We start from the raw sequence: 26,287 nt of genomic DNA on the forward strand, positions 1-26,287 counted from the left end.
ATGAGAACACTGAAGCAGAGTTATTATCTCAGTTCTGTTATTTACCAGCCATGTGACCTTGGACAAGTCATTTCCCTCTCTGGACTTCAGGTTTGCCATCTGCAAAATGAGGTATTAAGACCCAATCCATGGTTTTACCTATTTGTTTGATCACCACTAAAGCTCCCTTTGTGCTATTTTTTCCCTTCACCAACCCTGTCTCTGTAAGCAAATCACATTTGCTAATGGGAACAGAGGAAAGAGACTAAGATTTGAAGTCAGTTATATCTATATTGAGATCTCAGCTCCACAGCTCATCAGCTGCGTGACCTTGGGTAAATCACTTTCCTTTTCTGAGCCTGACTGATGCTGCTTCTCTCTCTCCTCTTTCCTCTTCCCCTACCTCCTCCTACTCCTTTTGCCTCTTTTTAATCCTTTTTATTTTTAAAATCAAATATCTGTTACGATTTTCATACAATAAAATATACTCAAAGTATACAGTTAAATAAGTTTTGACAAATAAAAACACAAATGCAAAAACATCTCAATCAAGATCTAGGACATTTACATTAGCCCTTCAAATTTTCTCATGCTTCTTTGTGGTCAATCTCTCTACTCTCAGAAAAATTACTGATATGCTTCCTATTCTAAAATTTCATGTAAAGGGAATAGTACAGCATGTACTCTTTTTTTGCCTAGCTTCCTTCATCAGCATAATGTTTTTAAGATTCATCTATGTTATTGCGTATAACACTAGTCCATTCCTTTTATTGACAGGTAGTATCCCATTATATTATTACATCACAATTCATTTATCCCTTAACCTGCTGATAGACATTTGGGTTATTTCCAGTTTAGGGCTACTATGAATAGAGCTGCTATAAACATTCATATACAAGATTTTTGTAGACATATGTTTTTCTTTATCTTGAGTAAATATCTAAGAGTGGAATTCCTGGATCGAAAGTTAAGCGTTTGTTTAATTTTATAAGAAACTACCAAACTGTTTTCCAAAATGGAAAGTACCATTTCCATTTAGAAATTTACAATCCCTCAGAGGCATATGAGGGTCTCCTTCTAGCTCAGCATCCTCACCGACACTTGGTATTATTAGTCTCTTTAAATTATAGCTACTCTGGTGGATGGATACAGATATCTCATTGTGGTTTTAATTTGCATTTCCCTGATGCCTAATGATGTTAAGCATCTCTTCATGTGCTTACTGGTTGTTCACATATCTTCCTTGGAAAATAATCTGTATGAATCTTTTGCCTATTTCTCATTGGGTTTTTTCATTTTGAGTTGATGAGTTCTTTACATATTCTAAATATAGGTCTCATCAGAAATATATATTACAGATTTTTTTCCTAGTCTGTAACTTGCCTTTTCACATTTGTAATGGTGCCTTAAGGAGGGCAGGTTTTAATATCAATGAAATCCAATTTATCAAGTTTTTTTAAAGTTAACTTTCTTTTTTTGGTTCTAAGAAAGCTCTTTATATCCCAAGTTCTCAAAGATTTTCTTCTGTTTTCTTGCAAAACTTTTAGCTTTTATGGTTAGGTCTATGATCCATTTCAAATTAATTTTTTGAAATATAGTATGAGACAAGGGTTGATATCTATTTTTTCCTTGTGGATATCCAGTTGTTTCTGCATAATTTTTTGAAAAAAAAAATCTTTTTGTTATTACTTTTGTTGAACATCAACTGATGTACATGTAGGCTCTGTGCCTGAACTCTCTATTCTATTATCTGTGTCTTTTTAATACTACACTGTTTTGACTACCATAGCTTTATAGTATTTTAGTAAATCTTGATATCGGGTGGGTAAGTCCTCCCTCTCATATATTTTTGTATTTTCTCTTCCTTGATTTTGTTCAGTTTCACTCTGATGAGATTCTTCTTTTTTTAAAAATATTGACCCAGGAGTAGAATTACTGTGACATGAACTACAGCTAAAATTCACTTGACAATGTGCTGGCAAATTGCTCTCCAGAATGGCTGCACTAATCCACACTCCCAGTATCCCCCCATTTTAGCTAACACTTAACCTTACTCAGCTTTCCAATTTTTGCCAGCCTAATGTTATAACCTGATATCTCTATGTTGTTTTTTAAAACAGCTTTGTTGAGATAAAACTGACATTCAATAAACTGCACAGGGTACAATTTGATGAGTTTTGACATTTGTATATACCTATGAAACCATCTTCGCAAATAGATAATGAATATATCATTCACTTGCAAAAGCTTCCTTGTGCCCCTTTGAGTCTGAGCTTCTTCATCTGCAAAATGCAGCTCAGCTGTAAGGATGTGTGGTGTAAACTCAGTTTGGGGTCTGACACGCAGAAGGTGCTGGGGAAATAGAGCTGGTATTACTACTGCAAACGTACAACAGGGTAATTGAGCTTACAGGCCCTGAGCCAGTGTGCCTAGGTTCAAACCCATCTATGCTATTTGCTTCCTTGGGCAAGTTATTCAATGTCTCTGTGAATCAGCTTCTCCATCTGTAAAATGGGAATGATAATGTGGTACCTACCTCAAGGGATTGGTATGAGGATTAAAAGTTAATATACTTGAAAATATTTTTTCTGTCATAGATAACTGAACAATTTTAGCTAGACTTTTTGAAATTTTGAAAATATTCATTAATACTTTCTCTGATATGTAGGGTTTGGCACTCGGGCTCGGTAACCTCTAAACTAAATGTGATCTCTCAGTGGTCTCTAAGAACTCTTCTAAATTTGGCCCTGTAAGGTCTATGATTTATTTAAGTGGTAATGGTAATTCTAGGAGTCACCACAAGAGAGAATAGGAATGTACTCTTGTGGATTGAGAGAACAATTCAATATTTTTTATCTACCCACTTTGAAATAACAATATTGATATCTGAGCAACAAGCTCCTTCTTAATATGTTACATCCAGGGCTTATGCAAGTGACTTATTGTTAGTATCTTGTCCTTCAGTCTCTGTGGTTGATCACTATAATGTACCTATGAACAAAAGGACTTACAAACAGCCTTTTGGAGAATAATCTGTTTGATAATTAGCACTTGTAATACTAATAATAGTCAACACTTATTTAGTGCACACTTTGTGTCGGACATTATTCTAAGTATTTTTCATTAACATCCTATAAAGCAGGCACTCTTATTATCTTATTTCTCCACTTTAAAGATAAAAAAAATTGAGGCCAAGAGAGGTTAGGAAACTTGCCAAAGGTTACATAGTCATTAGAGTAATTTATGGTTAATGTAGGAGAATCCTGTCATAGAAGAAAAAAGAGAGAGCCTATTTTGATGAAGGTCTCTTACCTGTTTTTGCCACTCAACCTTACATTACGGCAAATGAGTCAACGAGAAACGTAGATAAACACCAAAAATAAAAGCGTTCCCACCAAATGACTTTACTTTAACTACCCTATCATACAGTCTTCACAAAGAGAAAAACAATGAATTTAGAGTTAGAGAAGGCATCAAAATACAGTAGAAAGGACAGACACACTTATGAAGTAAAAATGACTGGGTTCAAACTGTTGACTTTTCCAACTGCTGTGTGACCTTAGATAAATTACACAGCCTCTCTGAGCCTGTTTATTCAGGTCTAAAAAAATTAACTATATATACTTTATTCACAATTTGTGAGATGTAAATAAAATAGCTTTTGAAAAAGCACCCAACAGGTTCTAACATATAGTAGGAACAAAGGGCATGCTTAGTTGGATGCCTGGGGAACCTCAGAGGCAGACTCTGAGACAAGGATTCCTGGGTGAGAGCTTTATTAAGGAAGTGCTCCAAAAAGAGATTAAGGCCATAGGGAAAGCAGGTCAGGTGAGGGGAAGAAGCCAAGCGAAAAAGAGACTTCAGGCAATCCCAGAGAGGGTAGCTTAGCCCCTCAAGGAACTCAGGAATGTGAATTCCACTGGAGATGAGTAAACTGGGCTTTGAGATTCCCGTATCCAATCAGTCATTTGCTGGAAACCAGGGAAGGGGGAAGGATCAAAGCCATTCTGGTAGGCTGAGGACCACTCTCCTCACAAGAGCCTCAGGTACTGGTTATTGGAAGCAAAAGCAAACAACAGCCAAGAGAGGGGTGGGAAGAACTGGTAAGAGATCTGAAAGGACCTAAGATGAGCAAGAATAGTATCTGCTACAGGGTTTGAGTTATTTTTCCTTCTTTTAGAAAAGCTGGGATCAAGTCCTTACTTTGCTACTTACCAGGATCAAATGCAACAATATAATGAAAGTCTTCTGGAAGTTAAAATGTTAGACAAATTCTTTTCTCTCTCTTTTTTTTATTTGACAAGCATTTACTGAACATAAACCAGGCACAGTATTAGGTGCTGGGATATATATCTTAATATAAGATTTGTAAACTGTTAAGGAGCTTTTAATCTAGTGAGGGAATCAGATAAGAAAATAGAAAATTACCTGACTGTGTGATAAATGATGTTATTAAAATATGATAGGGGAGGGGATCCAGTGGTACAGGGCAGGCTGTCAGGGAAGGTTTCTAGAGGAGCTGATGCCTAAACTAAGTCAGGCAGACAGCCAGAAAGGGCATTCTGGGCAAAGAGAACAGCACCAGCAAAATTGGAGGTGTTAAACAGCCTGACATATCAGGAGACCTGAAAGTTCAACACAGAGGCCTTGGATACCAGGACTAGGGGTTTGAACTTAATCCCATAAGGCAGTGGGAGTTATTGAAGGTTTCTGAGCTAGGGAATGGCTTGACCAACCTTGCATTTTAAAATCATCACTGTGGTTGGCAGTAGAGTAAGCGATGCCATGGAGGAAGAGAAACCAGGCAGGGAGTTCAGATGGGAGACCATTAGAGTGGCCAAATCAAGAGCTCAGGGGAGGCATCGTAAAATTTGGATTACTGAATGTAGAATGGTGCCTTTTACCAAGATTATAAATTATTATTTGGCCAAAGGTGAGGAGAAATAAAAGTTTATATTTTCCCTATTGATCCTAGGCAAGAAACCAGGGATATGGATAAGATTGGAAAGAACCTCTACACAAAATAAATTCTTAATAATAAATCATATGGAATATCATACTCTTCAAAGTACAGTACTTTCATATCTATTCTTGGGTTGATCCTCAAACAACCCTGGGAAGGGAGGCAAGCAATTGACAGATGAAAGGCTTGAGCCCCGGAGAAGCAAAGTTTGTTGCCTATAGTCACACAGGATTTGCTTCTTTGATGTATTTTAGAAAAATATAGAATTAGAACCCAGGCATCTTTTAGGAAAAATAAGTTTTTCCTCCATTACATAAGTTAATATATTCTCATTAAAGACAATTTGGAAAAAAACTAAAAAGCAGAAAAAATGTTTAGTCCCTCGTGGCCTCCCAAAGAACTACCAGTGATATTTTGGTGTGGCTTTTCTTCCCCCAAAATATTTATTTTCTATGCTTAGATTTTAATCAGCTATTTTAATCTGTTTATTTTCATGTCATATTATAATATAAACACTTCATCAACTAGTCAGACTTTTTTAATATAATTTTTTAATAGCTTCAGAATATTTCACCAAGTAGATGGTTTTAACCGTTTATTAATTGGTGGACACTGGGTTGCTTCTTTAAAATTTTTATTCAATATAATATGATCATTGTAATGAATATATTTACACACATGGCTTTTTCTGAATTTTTGAGTTCATTCATTAGAACAGGTTTCCAGAGTGGAATGACTAGGTCACAGAAGATTCTACCACTCTCGATACAGTATTGCCAATTGATTTCAAAAAGGATTGTTCCTTCATTTCTTGGACCCTTCATCAGCACTCTTGCTATTAATCAAATTTCCTCTACCTCGCAATAATAAAAATAGAGAGCGATACCCTTAAAAAAAGGAAGATTTTAACTCTAGCAAAACCCTTTATCAACCGAGGGACATTTTACCTCAGTCATTCCGTTTCTCTGCTGCTGTTTCTCTTTTGAACAGCAGATGGCAGGATAATCCCACAACAGGTGGCCATGACTTGATTTAATTGGAATGAGAAGAAATTGCTTCTTTTCCCACATGTATTTCTTTCCTGAGATAAACAGCTTGTAGGGTATCTGCCTCTTTATTGAAAGTAAGGTATGTAAGAAGGTGGCTTTTCAGCAAGGAATCTCAAGGTAGCCAACATAAATTTTGAGCTTTAGGTTATTACACTCCACGCAAAAACAAATTTCTCAGAATGAAGCAAATGGAGGTTGAAAGCCGATTGTTAAAATTCCACATATTCTAGAATTCCCCAGTTAATAATCATAAAAAGTTTATAGCTAGAAAGTCACAGAGGCCCTTCTGTTGTAATTGTTAGAGTTTAGAGGCAGTGGGAACACCCTCTCACCCAGGGGATTTTAAAAGCCAATCCCATCCCCTCCCCACAATCCTCTCCTCTAGCACTCATTTCCCATTCCTTCACAAAATTGCCAGGGTAATTGACTCTTAGATGACATGAGTTTGACTTTCTACCCTGATTTTGTAACAGAGTTCTTTTGGTGAGGTCCTTTGTTTGAAAATGCACAATAAAAATGGCTTTAGAATGACTTCAGAGGACTCTTTCTTTTTCTGGTGCCAACAACAGATTCCAAAGCAGCTATTATTCAAGATGGGTGATAGGATCCCCTGAGACTGTTTTAAGTATCGGTTTTCAAAGTGCTTAGGAACCTGAAATGTCCTGTATGGTATATTTGCAGGTGCATAATTGACCAAGTGCTCCAGGGGTTATAAAGACCGCCTTCCTGTAGTTGGAATAGACAAATTTAGCCTCTTACTGAAATTGAAGGCTGTAATGTCGATAACAAATCTGATTCTAACTCTCCCGTGTCACTGCAGCCCAAAGGTGCTTTTGTCTCCCAAGAGAAAGAGGTTGGAGGTAAGTGAATGGCTCCTAACCAGATCCATGTAGAAAACATCGCTAAGGAAAACTTTTGTCCTGAGAGTGTAGGTTTAGGGCTGTTGCGTGTGAAGCAATTTGCTTTGTTCACAGCCAACCTGCCTGAATGCAAATATTGCTAGTTGACTGGAGCTGTGGAGCAGCAAACTGCTTTAAAAGCAGGCTTTCAGTGGGAAACGTTAAGCATACAATGGCTTTATTTTTGTTAGACAGAATTCTCCAACCTGGCTTTTTTATTGCACTAACCAAAATAAATCTGGATAAACTTAAAAGGCTGCCTTGATGTCAGAAGAAAATGGATATTGTCTCCCTTGAACGTGTTTGAATGGTACATAATCCTAGCTACATCCAGATAAGACTACACCTCCTCCCATAGAAAGCTTTCTTGGATCGGAAAATCACCAAGAGTATTCACTTTGGGGCTTGATGGTTCCAGACTGTCTTACTAAAAACTTCTGAAGAAATAGTTTGCCCTCTCTCTCACTGTTCCATTTGTAGTTAATACTTATGTGTACTTAGTGGTGTTCTGAACTCCTCTTATTTCGCTGGCATTTGATGATACCTGTGCAGGAGGAGCTTTCATCATACCAAATACAGGGTGATGTTTAGTGGAGAAGAGGCCAGGAGAGAGGGAAAAACCTATGCTTTTTCCTAAGTCATTTGACTTAGGAAACCCGTGGGCTCCTTTTAAGATTAAATGCGTCTTTAAATATTAGGCTCTCTGGTTATGAAGGTAAGGGTGAAACTGCTTCTCTCAGACAAACTTAAGGTAGAGGATGTAGGTGTCACATTCAAAGCAAAAAGGTGCCTCTCAACAGGAAAGATTTAATCAGTGCTCCTTCCCAGGATCAGCTGCCAGGTTTGAACATTTACTTGTCTGTGTTCCAGGCAGGAGACACTGCTAATTATGAGAGCAATTCCCGTGGATACAGAGAAGAATTGTCTGAGCCGGGGAGTCAAAGCTCTGACCAAGAGGTGGGTAAGAAAGAAAATGTCCCCAACATTCTCAGAGGAAATTCCGGAGTTGTCAAGGGACCTGCCTTTTCTGCAGGAATGCCCCTATATCTGGCATTTGGAGATCTGGAAACATCCTTTCCTCCACCTTCCTAACTCTGATGTTAAGAATCACCCCCCACCCTTTTTTTTTTTTTTAGAAATGGAATTTAAAAAGTGGTTCATTTTATTCAAACATTATCTCATAAGGTTATCTCCCCCCCACCCCCATAAGGTTATCTTAAAAAAAACAACAACCAGGCCTTACCAAAGGTGATTCTCAGAAATGACAGTACCTGAAAAGAAGCCGACTTGGCTATCAGGCCAGCCAAAATGACACAAAACTTGGAGCCTTTGCCTTATCCTTGGCAAAGACATCAATCACTGGCTCTATATTAAGTAAGCCATGGCAAAACTTACCTTTTTTGTGATACAAAATCGAGACTCATAAGTGAGCTTCACCAACATCAGTTTGAATTTATATTCTGCCCCTCTTCTTTCTCCATTATGCAGAGCACCTGCTCCCTGTCCCTCCCCCACTCCTGCAGCTGTCTGTCTGTCTCATTTGTGTCAATTAAGAATTCAATACTGCTTGATTTAATTGAATGACTTTCCCTTTATAGAATCCTAACCACAGATAGGGCACCAACCATCACTTCCATTGCTGAGAATAAAAACTTGAAAAAGCCAAATGCATGTAAGGGTGTCTTGGGGGTCCTTGCTGGCTTTGTCAGTGAACTGGGGAAGGCAAGGAGGGCAAGACTGACTTCCCAGTTATGTAGTTGGCCTACTAAGAGTCAGCACTGCATAAATCAAGATCATTTGGGTCCACTCAATTTAGTTAAGGCTTTCAGAAGTGATTCTTAAGGCTTAAAAAACAAAGAACCAACTGGAAGAAATAAACCTCTATACCACTTCCTAGTTTACAAAGTGCTTTCCCATCCTCAGAATGACTTTGTCTTTCTGTTCATTCAGTCATTGGAAAACAGGCTCCATTCTTTAGTCACCTGCTTCTATTCATTGAGCACCTACTATGGGCCAGGCAGTGTTCTAGGAGCCGAAAACTGTTCTAAGAACATAATATAAAGTTCCTGTCCTCTTAGAACTTACATTCTAAAGTGTGGAGGTGGCAAATAATAAACATATAAGTAAATCTACAGTGTATCAAATGGTAATAAGGGTTATGGAGAATCAGAGATCAAGGTTAAGAGAGATGGAGATTATGGTTTGGGCAGAGTTTTTTAGTGATCAGAAAAGACTCTCTGAGCTGAGACATAAAAGAAGTGAGGGAGTAAGTTGTACAAATATGAGGGGGAGGAGCATTCCGGATAGAGAGTATAGCAAATGCAAAGGCCCTGAGACAAGAGTTTCTTTGTTGAAGGAGACCAGTGTTAGCTGAATAGAGAGAGCCTAAAGAGAGATATAAGAGATAGATCAGGGAAGTGGAAGTGAAGGGGGCAGACTTTGTAAGGTCTTGTAAATCATTGTAGGCTTTTATTCTGAGTGATGGGAAGCCACTGGAGGAATGACTTATATTTTATGACTTGATTTATATTTTAAAAGATTTTATTCTGGCTGCTGTGTAGAAAACAGAAGATAGGGGTGCAAAGACAGAAGCAGAGAGAATAGTTAAGAGGCAATTAAAGGAATCTAGGCAAGAAACAATGGTGTCTTAGGTCATGGTGATAGCAGTGAAGGTGGTGACAAGTGGTTAGATTTTGAAGTTAAAGTTGCCAGGATTTGCTGGATAGACATGATGAGGGTGGGTGAAGAGGGGTATATGAGAAACAGAAAAGAGTCAAGGATATTGTGGATGTGTGGACCTGAGCAACTACTAGATAATCTAGTGGAATGAACAGAAACCTTGAATCAGATGAGATGAAATCTCAAATCCATGGCTTCTGGGTTGTGTGATCTTGGGCAAGTCACTGAACCTATCTGAGCATCAGTTCTTCATCAGTAAGAAAGTAACAATAATAGAAAACAAAACAAAAAAAGAAAGAAAAAGAAAAAAAGAAAGCAATAATGATGATATTAATACCTCTTTCACAGGTCTATGGTAAGAATTGAATGGGATATAAAAATGCTTAGAGGGATACCTGGCACAGAGTTTTCTATAAATGTCAGTTGAATCTGGGAGTAAACAATGTCTTTTGTACTACTATGGCTCTGGGGTCTGCTCAATCTTCTCTTCATTAATTTATCATCCTCTAGAGGCTTCCCACCATATTTAGAATAAAATCCAAACTCCTTCCAAATCCAAGAAGACCCTGTATGGTCTGACTTCACTTACTTGTCCAACCCACAAGCTACACTGAGTTTCTGCCTGGCAGAACTTGACAACTTTCTAGTTTCAGAACTATCATACACTCTTATCTCTCTACCTGGAATGGCCCTCACCCAAGTGGCTGGTGCCTTCTCATTCTGCATGAAATTTTATTTCCTCAGAGTGGCCTTTTCTGACTATCAATTTTAAAATTGTTTCCCATTTTTATTCTTTCTTTCAGAGCTTGATCTCTTTGTTCAGAAAAGTTAATCATAATTTATAATTCTATTTACCCATTTAATCTCTGTCTCCTCCACTAGACTACAAGTTCCATGAAGGCAAGAACCACCAAGTGTATACGTAATGCCTGACACATTGCTCACAGTCGGCTCTCAAATGTTTGTTGAAAGGCTGAGTGACATATAAGGCTTTTACTGGTTTTCTGCTGCCATTCTTTCTCTTTTTAAAAAAATCTCATTTTCTCTACATTTTGCACAGTTCTGTATTGGATTTCACTGCTAAGTGGAAACACCTCTCTGTTGAGTCAGACAAGCCCTTGACTCTTGTATACACTATGCTGGCCTTAATTGTCTATGTATGGTGCTAGCACCGGTTTCTTTTATTTTTTGTGTGTGTTCACTTGTCAAGGTTGTACTTGTTTTTAGAGGCAGGCAACAAAACAATAAGACCTGAACTTCAGATCATCTAAGAATCCCCACTCTTATCTACCCAAATTACTTGTATAGGCAAAGGGAGTGGGAGAACAGTTCAAGAAAGGAAAAAAGTGTTAGCAAAGGTATGCAGTATGTTGTGTGTGGAAAAATTAGGAAACACCCATAGTTTTTGGTGGTTGAGGCAGAAGATCAGGTTGGCTACATAAGGTCTAATGAGTTGGAAATATTCCCTTCACTTCTATTTTCTGAAAGAATAAGATTGGTGTTACTTCTTCCTTAAATGTTTGATAGAATTTATCAGTGAAACTACATGGGCCTAAGCTTTCTTTAGGAAAAAAAATTCTTCAATAACAAATTTATTAAATAGATACAGGGCCATTCAGATTTTCTGTTTCATCTTATGTCAGTTTTAGTTAAATTGTACTAGAAAAAGTTTTGAATGCTAAATTGAATCATTTTCTCGAAAGGAACTACATTTTGGGGTCTTTAAAGGTTTTTATGCAAAGGGATTACAGCACTTCAGGAAAGTAAATCTGGAGAATGTACAATAAGGGTTTTGGAAAGAGGTCAGGGAAAGGGGTGGAGGAAGAGGTGGAAGAAGTGGATAGTAGGCTTTCACAGAAATGTGAGGAATAAGTGACAAGGGCCCAGACTAGAGTGGTTTTGGAAATGAGGGAAAAGAACCAAATTTCAGAAATATAACCACTTCTTTATCTATATCTCCTTCTGCTTGAACTAGAGTATTGATAAATTTTAGTACTTAATGGAACATTGTGCTGCTTCTCAGCATCTACTCTGCCCAAGGTGGAAAGCATTCCTTGTACCAGAGCCCAGTGGTAGAAGAGTATAATATTTCTGCTGTGATTTAGACTTCCAGACTTTAAGACTGAGGCCTTAGGAACTGGTGCCAGCTGTCTGTCCTTTTAGTTTTAAGTTTAACTTCACGAGTAGCTTTTCCAACATACTGTTGATATTTCTCTTTTTTATATTACAGATGTGGTTTCACAGGGCATCTAGAGGTTGTTTAAATTCTGTAAGTAAATACTGTGGTGAAGCTGTTTTCCTAGTTTGGGAACTGGAACAGCCGCTATGATAGAGGGAAGAAATGTGATGTGAAGTCAAAAGACCTGAGTTTTAACACTGGTTCGATTACTTATTAGCTGTGTGACCTAAGGGAATGCATTTAATCTTTCTGAGCCTTAGCATTCTCATGTGTAAACTGAATATAACACCAATCTTGTATATTTTACAATTTGTTTTGAGAAACAAGTGAAAGAAATTATTTTCCATTTTTAAAAAACAAATCCATTTAAAATCTAATGTCTAATTATTTCTATGAATACATTTTAAAAGTAATTAATTGATTAACATAAATGAGAATCTTTTAACTGAAAATTCCAAGAAATTTTGTTTCTTTGTTTTTTTGGGTAGACTTCCACACCTCTAAGTGACTATGGTAGTAATATTTGGCTTTCAGGAAAATAATAAAATTTCCTTTTTATATAAAATTTTCAACTAAGCCTTAGAAGACTTTATAGTTTTGAGGAAAGAGTAACTTTCAAAAGGCAATTATTGTGCATTTAGCAAGGCACTAGAGTTAGGTTAGAATTTTCAAATCCTAACTCTTAATTATGATCTGAGAGGTATTAAACCAGTTATCAAGAATTCTCTTTTCCCAGACATCTACATGGCGTCCTTCCTCACCTTAAGTCTCTATTCTAGAGACACCTTCTCTGTGGGAACTTCCCTGCCCATTCAGTTTAAAATGTAAACCCTCCCCAATTTCCTCATTTCTATTCTCTGCTTATTTTTTCTCCACAGCATTTATCATTTAACAGATTATATCATTACTTATTCTGTCGATACCTTTATTGTCCCTTCACCACCCGTCCCCCACTATAATGTAACATCATAAATTTTATCTGTTCGCTGTTGTATCTCTAGAAATAAGACAATACTTGAGACATAATAGACACTCAGTAGATATTTGTGAAACAAATAAAAGAATACATCACGGGTTTTCCCTTCAAATTTAATAGTGTAAGAATATGGAAAATCAAGAATATGGGAAATCTAGAATATGGCATTTTGACAAAACAGTGATGGGACTCTATAACCCTGATGCTTCTTCTAACACCAGCCAACATGTTCACGTTTAAACTAAAAAGATCCAATTCTCTTAGCTCTGAGAACAATGATTGGAAAATTTAATGGTCAATCTTTACTTTGAGGATAGGAAGAAGCAGAGGGGTGCCCAGGGAGTCATCTTCTAAGAGAATGCTCTCCCAAATCTTGGGTTCTGGCAGTTGCCTACCAAGTATTGTTCAAAGTCATTAAGATAATCCTCTCCTCTCACTTCCAGAGGATTCCCTCTAAAATACAAGTACCCCAGGAGGGGATTACAGCTTAATCTTTCATCATTTAACACTTGAGTTGAATTTCGGATATGGGGTGAGGACTAGGCAGGAAAACCCAGTTTACCAATTTTACAGTTAAGCTTGGGGCAGAATATGACTAGCTTTTTTCACACATCAAAGTCCCCTTGCCCCTAAATATCACTCCACAAACGAATACTACAGCTTGCAACTGATCAGGGAGGATCTATGTTTCTAAACAGCTACAATTCTATCAATTCTATCAACCTGATCTCTGCAATTGTAATTTCAAAGAGATTACAAGGTGGAGAGGAGATTTGGATTCCTAACATACCAAACTGGTATCACAGAAAGTAAACCAGGTTATCTGCCTCCCAACCTGTGCCCTGAGGTATAGATTTGGCAGTGGGAGTGCCCAGGGATTAGGTCGCTATTATAAATAAATACATATATTGTTAATTTACACCCAAATGTTCATACTCAAGTCAAGTGACCCTTATGCCATGTGCTGTGAGCAGTAATTCTCCAATTTCTATCAGGGGACTGGCTAAACCTGAAGCACTTGAAAAAAATGCAGATTCCTGAGTCCCATCTTAGATCTAACAATAGCTCAGCGAAGGTATAACTTGATAATTCATGTTTTTTAAAACAAGCACCTAATGATTATCATGAATGGCAAGATTGGGGAACCCCTGTGAGGGATACCAACTGTATATGATATGAACCCTGATTTTAGGAACTTTGTAACCATTTGGAAAGTTGGAACTGAGATAAGAAATAACTGAACATGGTTTCATCACAGTGGTCAACATGTGATACTTTATATAAATATAAAGACAGAAGAGAAGTCATTGGTAGGGAAGACTAAATAAAGTAAATAAGACCTTGGCGGGCCTGGAGTTCACACAGGATTTGAATAAAGGAGTGGAGCATGTGGAGGAAAATCAGTAGGGAAATTAACAAAGGTTCAGAGGCATTAACATAGCAGCAGGTTCTCAGAACATCAAGTCTGGCCAAATTAGAATATACGCTTTGATAGGTAGGGTTGGGCCAAATTATAGAAGGTCTTGAAGTCAGACAGAAGAGTTTAACCTGCCTGAGGTGGAAAAATAGTAAAATTAAACCACCAACTGGTCAAAATCCTCTCTGAGTGGGAGAAGGGGTATAGGTTCTGATGTACACTTCAGGGTTAAGCTTACCCCCTCTTCTTAAATCTGAAACTTTCTCCAGCAAGGGAAAGCTAGCAGAGGAATTTGTGGGAAGATACCTATGTCTTTCTTCTCATCCACCTTTCTAATATAAATCTTTCAAACTCTGATACAAATTTCCTTTGCCTCCTTTTGAAATCAGCAGAAAATTTCCCAGGGAACCTAAAAGCTGCTTCACAATTTAGAGCAATGCTTACTTCTAGTGCTAGAAACCCATCTGAGTCTGTCTACAACACTAAGGTAGTATTTTAAATTCTGAACACATATTGGTCTGGAAATTCCTCATAACTCAGGAAGCAGTTTACCTACATGGAATATGAATATATTGCTCTGAATTCTCCTGGGAAAAGGACTTGTGAACTGTGATCCCATAGAAAACGGTTGTGAGGCTAGAAGGGCATAGGGGTACGTGGTATATACCTAGGTATGTAAGCTTTCTCCCTCTCTTGTTTCTTTGCTCACTACTGAACAAGAAGTTTCAGAAGCCTGTGCTTGAGCCTAAAAGCCAAGCTCCTGGGTGATTGAGGATTTTCTGGTTTCAAATTAAACAGAAAACTAAATTAGCAAATTAATTGTTAGATGTATTTTCCTGGGCCCTTCATCAGCTGCTGCAGGACCAGTAGCCAATCAAAAAAGACTTTTGGTTGCCCTAGAGAGGGGGCAGGGTTCAGAATCAGGTTCTGCTAGCTACCAAGTGTCAGACATGTTAATTTTAAATTACTTTTGTACCGTTTGGTGTCAAAATGATTAAAGCATGAAGAGGAAAACAGAACCAAAGGAGAGAGAAGGGAAATTATTTACCTTGCATTATGGAGTAAGGACCCTTGAAATTCCACTTCAGCTGGCTTTCTCCTATAAATTATAGCAGTTCCATAGTTTAGGCCCTTTAGCGACCACCTAAGATGGGAGAGTTGTGTGGTGGTCATGGTCCTCCATTCCCTTTGTATAATGTCACTATCTTTATATGGCAGAGTCTATATTACAAACACTAATATAGCCACACTTTCTCTCCCCCTTCCCCAATAAAACTTTATTCTGTTAATTTATTAGGCACCATCTTAAGTATATTTTACATGTAATATAGCATACAATCCTCACAATAATGTTATGAGGTGGCTGTCATTGTTAGTTCCATTCCACAGATGAGGAAACTTTGGCTTAGAGAGCTAAAGTTATTTGCTCTAGTCATTCAGCTAATAGAGGCAGAGCTGGGCTTCTAGTTCCTGGTTTGTTCTATTCCACAGCCATACTGCCTCCTATTCATTTTTCCTTTTGGGTTGAAGGAACCAAGCAAGAATTTAAGTAAATCTGATTGCTGACAAAACTTCATTGTCCCTTTTAACAGTTGTGTATGCTTTCTTTTTGTTTAAAGATGCGGCTGAGGTCAGCCTTATACTCCATGAAACAGCAAAGTCTTTATGGAACTAGTATTCCACAATAACCAGCTTACCAGTTGGCTTGTGTTTGTCTCTGTACCCAGATTTACCCAGTTGCTTCTATGGGCCTCATGACACCTTTTGCTCAAGATGAAACATCTCACCTGAATCTTGTATATGAAATATAAGGCTGACCTCCTCTGCTATTGCTTTTCAAACTTCAACACAAAGCTGTACTGTTTGAGTTCTCTCAGTCTGCCAGATTTTATTATTTTCTTTACCCTTTCTATAGTCACCCCACATTATCTTACCATGTTGTTTGCCTCTGGAATTGCAATGTGGTGCTACAATCAACTTTTATGATCCTGGTGGCAAGGAATTCATGATACTGCTCTCTGAATGCTACTAAATAAGTTTCAGTTGCACCAGGATACCCTTAGGGTGCCAAGTGATACACAAGCCCTCATTCAGGATAATATTGGTAATACCAAAAAAGTGATCTATAAGCACCAGACTTAAGTAATTGCTCGCTGATAAATTTAGAAATTCCAAATCTTAGAACTTCAGGATATTCTTGAGCTGACTTTTAGTGAATGCCAAGAGCTTAATGAAGTAGGTTATATTGTTTTCCCCTTTTTTACAGTGTCCAAGTGAATGGCAGAGCAAGGATGAAAAGTAACTTAAACATTTTTTGGTCCAGCCACCATGTGCATTTTGAATGCTTCAAGACACTATTTCATATTTACATGAATTCTTCCATAGTCTGAGCTAACATATGTATCTCTGAAGTTCCTAACCATCAGTTCTGGGAAGTCACCCAGAATAAATCTAATTAAAAAATTTTTTTTTTACACAGTAGCCCTTCAGGTATTTCAAGATGGCCCTTCTATCACTCATGAATTCTTCAGTTTCTCCTTACAAGCCATGATTTCAATTCTCCTCACCATCTTAATTATATCCCTCTAAAAGTAAACATGTTACTTAGATGTTGTCTAACAGAATGGAGCTTTCTTTCCTTGTTTCAGATGCTGTATTTCTATTTTTTATTTTCATTTTTCAATTAGTGTTACTATTCAACATTATTTTTTATTAGTTTCAGGTGTACGACATAGTGGTTAGACATTCGTATAATTTACGAATGATATAATTTGTGATTTCCCCCCCATCAGATGCTGTATTTCTATTAATCCAGACTAAAATTACATTTTTTAAAAAAAGCTCCATATGGGGGAAAAAGATTAACCTGACTCCCCACCACCTCCCTTTGCCACATACTTGGTTTTCATGTTTATGTTCCTTTTCTAGTTCTGTCATAAGACGCCCACATGCTTCTTTTCTGCATAACCTTGATCCTCCTCATTCTTTGCAGTGTAGTACTTATCTCTCCATGTGCACGTTACTTTTATTTTCTCTTGGCTTCCCATCATCTTTTTTCTTCCCACTTCATCTACTGGTTTCTATCTAGCTCAACATCAGAGAATCAAAATCACTTTCTAACCACCTTGCTTCTTTATAATGTGAGATTGGCATGTTCTGAATCTGGTGAGGTGGGATGTGTCTGTCCTGGTTAGCATTTACAATGCATATGCTGACAGTTTGAGGCTGGCTTCCAAGAGAATAATCTGATTTGGGAATGCTGTTCCTAAGCATATCTCAAACAAATTTCACTTTACTGGAGTTCCAGAAGAAAAAGCATGGCCCAGGACCTGGTCATATAGGGGACATCCTGAGTGTAAAGGTGGTGAACTAATGGAACTTCACTCTATGATAGTTAAGCTGATAAACCAGCTTGGATGATGAGAAACATTTGGAAGCAGCCTGGCTTCAAATTCCTAGCTCTGTAGGTTCCAGCCTGGGTGATCTTGTGCTGATTACTTAACTCCTCTGTCTCATTTCCTCGTCTGTAAAGTAGTGGCAACAATTGTATCCTCCTCTTACGCCTGTTGTGAGGAGTTAATTCATATTGAGAGTTTAGAACAGTGCCTGGCTTACCCACAGTAAAGGACAGATATTATTATTATTCCTGTATGTTGGAAGATAATTTAAAGGTAGAACAGAAAAGAGGTTATCTCTCCCAGGCACTTAGGTTATCTGCCTGCTTCTTTACAAGACTTAATTCAATGAGCCACACAGCATTGAGGTTTGGCTTTATAAGGAAGCAGACATTCAGGAAGCTCAAGAGTCATTTGTGAATGAATGCCCCTCAATCTGGGGCTAGTGAGAGGCAGGGGTAGAATTGTTATTTAAGGGGGAGAGTAAAAGTTTTAAGAATTAAAATCTCGTGGGGGACGAGATCCAGCATAATCACTTCGTTTTCTCCCTACTGAAATAAAAAAACTTTCAGGCAAAAATGAGTAAATGTGGCTCCCAACGAGGGCTGCGGAGCTACAGATCCTACCAAAAGAATTAAATGGTCTACAATGGCAAATTTTTTTAAATCCCTGGATTTAAAAAAAATAAAAGCATACACGCCCCGCCCCGCCCCCCCCAAAACAAAAACAATAAAACAAAAACCCTCCACCTTTTTAGTCTTGGTCATAAAGCAGCTTAGTACAGAATTCTACAAATGTCAAAGATTCCACAGAAACCTTTTTGGTTTTGTTGTATGGTCCACAGCCTAGACTCTACACTAACAGAAGAAATTACCTTTAGGTTGTGTCAAATAGTGTTAAAATACTACATTAAATAAATGCAAAGAGCCCAGAACAAAGAAAGTGATTAAGCTGCATTCAACCCACTATGCTAAACCCCTGTAGGGGGGCTCGAATTAAACAAATTTGGTTTCTTGGCCTAAATCCTTTTCTTCAAAGAACTTTTTTCTTGTAATTCTGGTAAATTTGTTTTCATCTTCATTTCTTAGTCCCTAGAAAAGCTGTGTGAGAATAATCTCCCTGACTGGGTTACATTTTAGGAAGAGAGAGATGGACTATGAATAATGGAATAGAGGGTGCTGGGTTATACAGCTAAACAGGCGTTGGACGAACTGAGGCATGGGAGGTGTGTGATCAGCCCCAGAAAAAAGCCAGTTAGTGACACCCGGGATGATTTTATCCGGCAGTGAATCAAAAAAGGCTGCGAGGAAGATAATAAGGTGTAATTATAGCAGTGCTGTGAGTGCCTGTTTATGGGGTCTGGCAGCAATTTGGTTGAACACCCCTCATTTTGAGAAATTTATAATTTTGGCAGTAAGAATTCGTGCCTTAAAATTTGGCACAAACCCTCAGTTTAATATTGCAAAATCTGGGAAATGTTGAAATGTGGCTGCTATTCTAATTGAACTTTTTCAGGCTCTTTCGAATTGGTTTTTTTCCTGTTGGATTCGGAAACAAACGCCTCTCTAAAAAGTTCACGAAGGTTTTTTAAACCACAATCTCGTCAGCTTACAAGCAGATGTACTGTTGTAATAAACTCTCATGACTTCAATCTTTGTGTACATACGGGTGGGGGAAAAACCTTAACTTGAAAAACCTGAGTTCCTTCTGTTAGTAGCCCTTTAAAAATTCCCCACAATGAGTATTTTGTTTAATTTCCTTTGAGTCAAGGCGGTCAACGTGGTGTTGCTCTTGGTTTTATCAACCGACTGCTCCCCCAAGATTATTCTCCGTTGTTTTAAAGTAGAAAGGAGGTCACCAGGCTGTAGTGAAATGTGGCTAACTGCGGCTGGGACCAAGTTGGCCCAACGGGCTTTTCTAAAGTAACTTCAAGTTTTCTGACAGGAAACCCCGTCATTCTCATAAGTCTCGGCTCTGGTTCCCACGGCCCCAGCGGCTGCGGAGCCCCGGAAGCCCCTCGCGGGGCCGGATAGGGGCGCGGGGAGCTGTGGGCAGCAGGGGGCAGCAGTGGAAACCCGTTGTTATCCAGCCGGGGGGTGGGGCGGGAAACCGCTCCCCCCGTTTCCGTGCCCTGTTCTCTCCCCTCCCCCTCTCGTGCCTCCCCTCCCTCCCCACGGGGAGGGGGAGGGGGTGCGGAGCCTTCCCTTGAGACAGGGGGCGTGTGCGTCCCCTCCGCTCCCCTCCCCCAGGCCGGGCTCTCCTGGCTCCCCGAGGCGGGAGTTTCCAGGAAGAGCTCACAGCGCGGCCGCACCACCGAGCGCACGGAGACATCAAGTAGTCCCTCAGAGCAACATTATTAGAGAATTTTAGCTGCCAATGACTGTTGGAGTTGGAACTCCGAAAGGGTAGGAAGTGGCCGCCTGCCCTGAGAGGTTCAAGGAAAGCACTCCGAACTCCCGATTTCCATTCCTGGGGAAAAGCTATGTGGGGGAGGCAGAACGAGTTCCGGCGGAGGGCTCGGGCGCGCCCGGTGAAGCGCCGCGCGGTCGAAGCGCTCACAGAGTTAAAGTGGGCGGGAAAACCCGGAGCGGACTCTCCCTGACACGCCCAGGACCTCCCACCCCACTCTTCATTGGGGAGGGGAGCTAAAAGCGCAAGAGAGAAACGTGCTCCCGTTCCTTGGGTCCTAAATCACCAATGAAGAAACAAGTGGCTACCCGCCACCTCGAAGAACGCGCGACGGAACTCCGTTCGCGGCGGGGTGAAGAAGGGCCGCGTGGCTCCTCCTCTAACGTCCGCACCGTCGGCGCTGGGTGCGCGCTGAGAAGCCCAGGCCAGCGAGCTGGAGGAGCTGGGCGCGCGCATGCGTGCGGTGGGCGCGCGTTTCCCGCCCCTTCCCTGAGCGCGTTCGCTTTCCCCTTCCCCCCACGTTCCGCAGCCGCCACTTCCGAGCCTCCCCGGCTCCCAGCCCTCTTCTTTCGGGGGAGGTGGCCCGTTTTACTCATCTACTGACTAACCCCTTCGCCCCAGCTTCGCCCCGCCTCCCCTGAGCTTCGGTACAAACTCCGCTGCTAGGGCTCGGCTTTCACATTCCCGCCTCCGCCCTCTATCTCCCTTGCCAACCCTAAAGCACTTCCTGCAAACTGCCCTGTTCTCGCTCTTCTCAGCGCCTCCTCCTACTTTCCCTAACTGGATGGCTGCTTTCTCGTTGGCGCGGCCTCGGGTTGTCCTTTTAGTCGTCTTTCCTGCGAGTAGCGATCTTCAGCTCCATTCCACAGATGGGGAAGTTAAGGTCCAGGGCTCTGACAGGATGGACTCTAAAGGCTCCTTGAGTTTCCAAATTAAAGCCATGACTGACACTAGAAAGATTAACCCTCGACCTCCTGCAATTTAAGCAACCTTGAAGAGCCAGACCCAAAATCTTTCTCTTGGGTCCCTCAATCCTTCCGGCCAAACCACGCACCAGCCGAGTCAGCAAAAGTCGCAGGAACACTTTGCCCCCAAATCTACTAGCGGTTATTAGATTAGAAGAAGGGCTAATGGAGATCTTACCGAGCAGGAGGTCTTTTAGAGCTGATACAGGTGATCAATGTAAAGTCATTTTTTTTAACTTGATGGGTAATGTTTTAGATTTTGTAATTCTCGTTTCTTTCCCCATTCAAGGTCATTTACGTTTTGAAAACATTGTGATGAAATGTGTCTCCGATTAATTTTTTTAATTTTAAAATACGATTTTTTTCTTTTTTAAAATACGGTTGGTTATTATCTTAATTTTTCCCCAGCCCCCAAAGTCGGTTCTTTCCCGGGCTTCAGTTCAGATTAAAGTTATCCCGAGTCCTGGAGAGACTTGCAAGAGATATCTTAAAGAATCCTGAAACACTGTCTCTGTAAACTTTTTTATTCCTCTATAGACATTTTGTGTACCACAAACGTTAAAGCTATGACTAGGAATTAAGGGAAACAGGAGACTTGTGTAATTTTATGTACATCTAGAGATTCGTTATTTCAGATTCAAATGTTTTGAGAGTCCCATTCCAAGCATTGTAAATAAGGATCTGTTTTGTTAAGTTTTGTTTTAAATGACAGTTTTATCATGATTTTCTTCTATTGCAAGAATTTCTAAACTATTTATTGGGGTGGGTGTCTTTTAGCATAAATGGTTGAAGAACCAGTCCAGATTTGTTACAAGACAGTTTTTTGTTAAGTAGACTGAGGTTGGTTGCATGCTAACCCTTTCTGAACATCTATATGTTCAGTAAATGAACGCTTTCTGTGCGCATTGCACTATTTCAGGTTTTTTGTGGGATATAAAGTTGGACAAGATAGGGCTGTTATTTTTTTTATGGTGGCATTGGTTAACATAATCCAGTAAGTTTCAGGTGTAAAGCTATTCTTAAGACACAGTCTAGTAGTGGAGCTAAACCTCTCCACCACAGGCTCAAATCAGTAAAAAGTCATTATTTCATTTTTAAAAAATTACTTGTTATATATAATTTGAGGTTTACAAAAATTTTCCCCCTTTATGTGCGATGAGTTCTCAGGTCTGAACATGTAGATCAAGAGATGAGAGCAATGAATAGTTAAGCAGCTAAACAGGAGCAGGAGTGATTTAATGGTAATATGAATATTTACACACTCCAGTATTGAAATATAACATTGTAGGAAGGGTAGGAAAAAGAAGTTTAAGTGTAAGGATGTCCAGGTCTTCAGATTTTAAATACCGAAGAAAGATAGGAAAGTCTTAGAAATTATGTACTGTTTAACTTTGCATCGTGTTCACAAACATAGCTTTTATTTCAAGAAGGATGAAATAATCTTACATTTAAGCACTTGCCCACATACATAGATTTGGTGAGGAGTTTTAAGGAAGACCAGTGGTAGAGAAGTAAAATCCAATTTTCAGTGGGATTCAAACTTCCTAAAGTAGTAGGAGGAGAGAATCCTTTAATTTAGGTTGAAGAGACCCAAATCTCTTCCCCGCTCCCCAAAGAATACTGATTTTGTACACTTCATCTGATCTAAATGTTTCTACTGGGCTCCTGCTTCTGCTTCCAGAGTTCACAGCAACTTCAGCCTTGCCGTTATGTCCTGGTCTGCAAACTGATGCTTCTCATGGTGTTGGTGCTATAAGATAATGTAAGTAGATTTTCAGCTTGATCCTATTTTATTTCTAACATTTAAATTTAGAAGTTAAATTCTAAGAACCCCAAGAACATAGTGTCTTTCTTAAGTACAATGAAAAAAATTACATGTAAAAATGTATTATTTATGAAATCTAGGGATAATTTGCAGAACTGTTGTTTATGGCTGTATTCATAACTTGCTAAAGTGCCCCATAGACATTATGGTCAAGCTGCTGTGGTTCATTATCACTGAACTGGGAGAACAGTGGCACTATATGATTTTTTAAGGGAAAATGATATTATAGACTAAAACCTGTAGAAAAATTGACACAACTCATCAGCTTTATCATAATGGAATTCAGGCCTTGTTTTCCCCTTTATTGTAAATCTCTGTGTCATAAAGCATAAACAGATTCTTATAGTTGGTCTTAAATCCAAGCTGGAAATCATAAGTCTTCTGTTTCTTCAGTCATTTTAGAAGCCATGGTTTGAATAGATTCCGATTAAGTCTTTTCATCATCAAGCCTTCTAAAGATGACTTTTCTGGCCACTGCCTCTTGACTCCATTCTTTGTGGGATCCTGGGTAAGTCATTCTTCCTATATGGGCTTCAGTTTCTTTACCTTGGGTCTTGCTGGACCCCTGATCAGCTCCAGGCCATTCTTCAGGAGGCCACTTCTTTGCTCTAGTATTGTAGGACCCTGGACTTTTGAAGCAATTTCTTCTTTTACTCAGATCTGTGTCCTTTTGAGTCTTATTTAGTTTTTATACATTGATGAGAGAGCTTTTATATTGGGAAATTGAAATTTGGGGCTTAAAAAATAATGTGATCTTAAGGTAGGCCTTAGAGAGGTTAGGGGCACAAAGAGACCATATCAGGCATTCAGAACCTGGCATCCAGGATAGAATTCATTGGGTTCATTAAAGTGGATGGGAAAAATTACATCTTTATTTTCACTAATTTTTAATTGAAATTTAGCATTTCCTTTTAATGTAAATGTTGGTAACAAAATCATACCAGTATTAGCAGTACCGTACTTGTGACTGCCACTGATATAAAAATACAGTTAATTTCATATCATATTGCAGTTGTTGCAGACATGTTGATATTGTTTGTACTCACTACTAAATCTTGTTATTTAATGTGTTAATAAAGAAACATTTATTACTGTATCACAAATTTTTAATATTTGAAACTATTTCAGTATAATAGGTTTCCTTTGTAAACCTATATAATAGCTTTTTAATTATTTGGTGCATTAAAAAACATTCTGAGAAGAGGTCTATAGGCTTCACACTGCTAAAGGAGTCCATGGTACAAAGAAAGATTAAGAACTGTTTTAATCAAAATAAATACTCTTTGCAATGGGTTATAACTCATTGAATAAAATAAGAATCCATGAATCCATGCTGATATAAATAAGTTAATCATTAATATAAGTGTAGGAAAAAATGAAAGTTTTTTTTTAATAGGAAGACAACTAATAAATATAGATGGAATTATGAAGTAAGCAACTGGTGGGTGAAAGTTTGATGAGCAGCAGCAGGATATTTACATAGCAAAGTCTCTCTCCATGATACTTAATAGTTATAAAGGGGAAATAATGGAGGAATCTCATTAACACCATTTTAACCAAGTCATCAAACCTACATCACTCATATTGGGACAAACCAACTTTATGTACCTCTTAAGAAGCACTGAAGACACAATATTTCTTCAGCAGTAATCCTGCCAAAAATGCACAAACTAATCACGAGGAAATGTCAGACAAACCCAAACTGAGGGCCATTTTACAAAGTAACTGGCCTATACTCTTCAAAAATGTCAAGGTCAAGAAACAAAAAGAAAGGCTAAGGAATTGGTTCCGTTTAAAAAACAAAAGAAACATGACAACTAAATGCTTGTGTGACCTTAGATTTGATCCTGGTCCAGGAAATAAAAAAATACACATAAATAATGTTTTTAGGACAATCAACAAAATTTAACATGGACTGTGAACTAGATAATAGTATTGTATCAATGTTAAATGTCCTAATTTTTATATGTATATTGTGGTTACATTAAAGAATGGCTTCATTCTTAATACCACACTCAAGTGTTTAGGGGTAAAAGAGTATGATGTCTCTAAGTCTCAAATGGTTCGGAAAAAATTCATATATTTATAAATTTTTATGTAGGAAATAATAAAACAAACAAAATGTGAAAAAATTTGATTTTGGTAAAAAGACTTAGGGGAGTTCTACTATTCTTGCAATTTTTCTGTAAGTTCGAAAATATATTGCTTGAGATCATTTGTTCCACCTCTGTACTCTGAAGAGGTGAAAATTCAGATTTTGGAAGATGAAGACTTGCTCAAGGTCACACACAGCAAGTTAGTGACAGGGTTAGGGCCAAAACTCAGATCTCCAGAGAGTGGTCCTCAACTGAATCTGTTGGTGTTTGTGTTTGAATGGCAAAGGTTGAGCCACCCCTTTTTACTTCTCTTTTTATTTTCTTGGTTCCTTAGAGCTAGTTCCTTCTACTAGGGAACCAGCGTAACATAACTGAATGCTTCTTTCAGTTCCTTCATGATTAGGCAAGGATCAATTTGAAGTTTTTGAGCTGTATAGTAGGGATATTCCTTTCCTCTTGTATGTTCACCATCTTTCTTATTGCCATCCTTTTTCTGCACATGGTTGGCTTCTTTTATATGGTATTATTTGTATCCCCTCTTCCATAGAATGATGGTGTATTATTGTTTAAAATTCTTTCCATAGGCCACACTATTTCAAGGTCTCTTCAGTATTACCTACTCTAAAGAAAACTGTATGTTTTCATTTCTGTGGTTCTGTGACACAATTTCCTTAATTGGTGGAAAATTAAGGTGATAATATACTGGGAAAAAAGGGAATATAGCATCTCAGAATTATAGTCTTGAAATAAGGAGATTAACCACAATAATAGATGATGGAGGGCATTTAATAGTTTTACTAGTCACTGAGTAATATCAGCTTTATCAAAAAATTAAGAAGTCAAATCTATCATTTTCCATGTAAATCAGTATAAATCAGCTAATTGTCATCAGTGTGAGAACTCCTTGTCTCCAAATGAGATAATGGAAAATATTCAGCTGAACCATATGAAATTGCCATTTTTGGGTGACAATTGAATATCAGCAATTTCATATGGCTCAACCTAATAGAAGTAAGTATATTTTTAGGTAGTGATGTAGTATCTCTTCTCTTATAGCAATGGTAGAAAAATGGAGATGGCTCATGTGATATCTGCTTTTGACTCTTCAACTTCTCAGTTTCTTTTCCTACCCTGGCTGTTCCTCTGTCCTGACACTGAGATTCTTGGTAGGCTTCAGATTCCTCCAAATTTCCATTTTGGCTTATATTAGATTCCACCATCTGGGAGCCTTCCAGCAATTCATAGAAAGTTAGTGATGGAATGTCAGAGGCAGTTTGTTCCATCTCCTTATACTTCAGATGAGAAAACAGAGGTTAGCATCACAAAGCTGATATCTCAGCGGTGTGGCCAGAATGTAATGTCCTGACTCCCAGTATAGTGGTCTTTCTATCTCAGTACCCATGTTCTATCTGGACCTTATATTTTCTATAGTCCAACTGTACAGACTTGGGTCTGT

At 38.6% G+C, this 26,287-nt stretch overlaps 1 long non-coding RNA gene across 1 annotated transcript in view; it reads left to right on the top strand.

Moving 5' to 3' along the window:
• The first annotated feature begins 19,102 nt into the window (after positions 1 to 19,102).
• The window catches only part of LOC111738184, a 32,775-nt gene continuing 25,590 nt past the window's right edge, over positions 19,103 to 26,287 (top strand). Inside the window, exons 1-2 of the long non-coding RNA XR_002779730.1 lie at positions 19,103 to 21,118; positions 22,592 to 22,672. This is a non-coding gene — a long non-coding RNA (uncharacterized LOC111738184). The remainder of the gene's footprint in view (positions 21,119 to 22,591; positions 22,673 to 26,287) is intronic.

The sequence above is a fragment of the Pteropus vampyrus genome, unplaced genomic scaffold (assembly GCF_000151845.1).
Source record: "Pteropus vampyrus isolate Shadow unplaced genomic scaffold, Pvam_2.0 Scaffold36, whole genome shotgun sequence".
Classification (NCBI taxonomy): Eukaryota; Metazoa; Chordata; class Mammalia; order Chiroptera; family Pteropodidae; genus Pteropus; species Pteropus vampyrus.